Source organism: Oncorhynchus clarkii, chromosome 1 (genome assembly GCF_045791955.1).
Source record: "Oncorhynchus clarkii lewisi isolate Uvic-CL-2024 chromosome 1, UVic_Ocla_1.0, whole genome shotgun sequence".
NCBI lineage: Eukaryota > Metazoa > Chordata > Actinopteri > Salmoniformes > Salmonidae > Oncorhynchus > Oncorhynchus clarkii.
In genome coordinates this window covers 70198371-70202058 of record NC_092147.1, presented here as the reverse complement: position 1 = coordinate 70202058, position 3688 = coordinate 70198371, and the positions used below count along the sequence as shown (strand labels likewise).

At 42.1% G+C, this 3688-nt stretch overlaps 1 non-coding gene across 1 annotated transcript; it reads left to right on the top strand.

The window, feature by feature from the left end:
* Positions 1 to 168: 168 nt before the first annotated feature.
* On the top strand, positions 169 to 221 carry LOC139418313 (U7 small nuclear RNA). Its single transcript, XR_011635300.1, has one exon. It is a non-coding gene; the product is annotated as a U7 small nuclear RNA (small nuclear RNA).
* Positions 222 to 3688: the final 3467 nt, after the last annotated feature.

Sequence of the window (3688 nt, the reverse complement as noted above, 5' to 3'; positions counted from 1 at the left end):
ATCATCAAGCCCTCAATGAGTTGAATAAGGTGTGTTTGTCCAGGGCTGCAATAAAATGTGCACTGTTGAGGGTCCTGGAGGACCAGGGCTGAGAAACACTGCCATATAGATTATAAGTACTGAACCTATTCGTTTAGACACCAGTCTTACCTAATTATAGGTTATGGAAAATGTGCTCTTTTGGTATTTCTCCAGTGGGTTTCCTCCAGGAGAAAGCCCCCGCTTCCATGTCAAAGTTAATAAGGCAGAAACACTACAGTAAATACACCAGTATACTACAGTAATGTCAGGAAAAACACCATAGTGAGTACTATAGTATATAAATATAGCAATACCTCAGTATTTATACCATAGTAAACTATAGTAGTTTTTCATGTGGTTGCCCAGGGAAAACTGCGTGCTCTAGTTACAGACCAATATCCAATCCACATCTGTGTTTTGGATCATAATCTTGTTTAAAGGGTGGAGGAATTAAGACTTCTGGGAAGTAGGAATCTATGAAGGTAGATAGCAACATTACTCTCCCCAAGGACACTCATGAGAAGTTACTCTTAACAAGGCCACAATCGAATTCAATCTCCCGCCGATCTGCTTCTCCCAACAGACCCACATGACAAAATACTATAGTATACTATGGTATAGATACTATAGTACTCACTGCAGTGTTTTTGCACATGAGTATTTACAGTTAACTAACTTCTTCTTCTCCGGTAGGGTTTAATGCTGTTGGCATCCAAGATGTTGCATTACCGACCCCAACGGAACGATAGTATAGATCCATTACAACTTGTAATATAAAAATACAATGAACAAATTAAAAAACAGCCTTCCAACTAACCCTTCACCCATTAAAAACCCCCTACCCCATTCCACTACTTTGACCTTACCATGCCATCGGTCTGGAAGGACGAGACACCAGCACTCAACACACCCTGGAACTCTTCTGAGTTCAAATCTCAAACACCCAAGTATATCTCTGCAGCTGCCACCACAACATCTATTTGCTGTGAGTTTATGTTCTATTTCTGCAGTACAGTTGATAACCTCTCTCTCTCTCTCTATGAACGCTAAGAAGCCAACCTTACTGAAGCATGTTGGCCTATCCCTCTGTGCTGGCACAGGTGTAATACTCACAGGGATCCCTTCAAGATCCCTCCCCATTAACCCATCCTCCTCTACTTTCTTTACTGCCTCCACAGAGGATAATTCTGCACTTACTAAAATAGAAATAACTATATGTTTTTTTTCACATCAAACACTTGTGTAAAAAATGTAAATAATAACCCAAACTTTTTCTTCGGGTCTCAGGACACTTTAAAATGTTTGTGTTTTTGCAGATGTAGTGTTTTTCTACAGTGTTTTCACCTGAATAATACTGAGGCATTTACTATAGTGTTCTAGAGTATACCACAGCATTCTGTAGTAAGTACTACACATGATTGAGGGATACTACAGTGTGTACAGTATACTACAGTTTACTACATAATTACTGTAGTATTCTGTAGTTAACTGTAATATTTTTCTAGTGAGCACACAGGCACACATGTAAGCACGCACACACACACACACACACACACACACACACACACACACACACACACACACACGTGCACACACACACGCACACACACACACACACACACGCACACACACACACACACACACACACACACACACACACACACACACACACACACACACACACACACACACACACACACACACATTCTCTTTAGACAATCAGAAGACGTCAACCCAAACGTCCTTCGCGTTTGCCTCCAATGCAAGCAAAGGCTATAATTCATAAAAGCTGCCATCTTATAGACAGGCATCAAACTCTCAAAATGGCCGTCAAGATAAGAAACGCGAAGGACAGAGATCATTGAAATGATAGATTTATATCCAATATCATCTCCTTAAAATCATTTCAGAGGGAAGCCAAATCGTATACGTTTTACGGCCCTGTCGGCATATTCATATTTCTTGTGTTTTTTAAAATCATGCCATGTCTTTTATTGGCTAAGAGGCCCTATAAGAACCGGGTGTGCTGAAGTACAGCGCGCTAGTTGAGTCAGACTTGATGATCATTAAGTCTGATTGCGAACTTTACATAAATAACACTTTGTTTCTGTTTCTTTCAACATTTTGTTTTACCAAGAATTCACTTGGGGCTTGAATCTCTTTGCCAAGAGAGAATGAAAGTGCAAGTGAACGTGATGTTACAGCCATACTGTGGTTATTAGCACGGTTGGAAGCAAATTGACCAATCAGTTTGCTTGGCAGGAACTAACATTTTTCTATGAAAATATCTGGATTAACAATCTAAAAATCTAGCCCTAGTCCACTCTATACAGTTACAGGATATTTAGGCTTTTACTGACATGATGCAAGTTCATATGGCTGGTTATGACTTATTTATGTAATCAGTAGACCAGATTAAACTGGGTTTACGATAAAGCTTTCTTTAAGTGATGTGCAATCCAAGAATGGTCCAGTATCTAATCTTGGCAGTGATGCACATGCTTACAAGCACGCACACACCAGGATTTAGTAGTCTGTTTTGATCGCAGAGTTAAAGTTCTGCATTCAAAGTTGTCTTTGCATTTTTATTTCAGTCACATCGCAGAACTCTTATCCAGAACGATTTACAGTAAGTGCATTCAAATAGTTAGCCTGGGAAAATGACATAGTGCTGCTTCGTAAGTAAAAGTAAGTAAGTGTTAGGGCTGTCTGCATATTGTTGGGGGGTGTGGTAGAATGTAAGTGTAACTGTAGCCCTAATCTCGTTCCCAGACGCGCTGTGCACAATAGCCTGGAGAGGAAGTTACTGTTGCCCTCGTGATCTTGGCCTATAATATTTATTAAGACGCATAAGACCTACAGAAGACCTCTCTACCAAAAATATTTCCAATCAGCATTTCCCACTTCTGACCCTTCTCTCTCTCTCTCTCTCTCTCTCTCTCTCTCTCTCTCTCTCTCTCTCTCTCTCTCTCTCTCTCTCTCTCTCTCTCTCTCTCTCTCTCTCTCTCTCTCTCTCTCTCTCTCTCTCTCTCTCTCTCTCTCTCTCTCTCTCTCTCTCTCTCTCTCTCTCTCTCTCTCTCTCTCTCTCTCTCTCTCTCTCTCTCTCTCTCTCTCTCTCTCTCTCTCTCTCTCTCTCTCTCTCTCTCTCTCTCTGTCTCTCTCTCTCTCTCTCTCTCTCTCTCTCTCTCTCTCTCTCTCTCTCTCTCTCTCTCTCTCTCTCTCTCTCTCTCTCTCTCTCTCTCTCTCTCTCTCTCTCTCTCTCTCTCTCTCTCTCTCTCTCTCTCTCTCTCTCTCTCTCTCTCTCTCTCTCTCTCTCTCTCTCTCTCTCTCTCTCTCTCTCTCTCTCTCTCTCTCTCTCTCTCTCTCTCTCTCTCTCTCTCTCTCTCTCTCTCTCTCTCTCTCTCCGTCTCTCTCTCTCTCTCTCTCTCTCTCTCTCTCTCTCTCTCTCTCTCTCTCTCTCTCTCTCTCTCTCTCTCTCTCTCTCTCTCTCTCTCTCTCTCTCTCTCTCTCACACACTCTCCCTCCTGGGCACTCATAAAGGGTTCTTGATTTAGTTGATTACAGATGGCGGTACAGTGGTAGAGTAGTTGATTATTATAATAGCACACTTGACTAACGAGGGAGCACGTTGGTGTCAGTCGTGGGATCCTGACTGAGTGACGGGAGG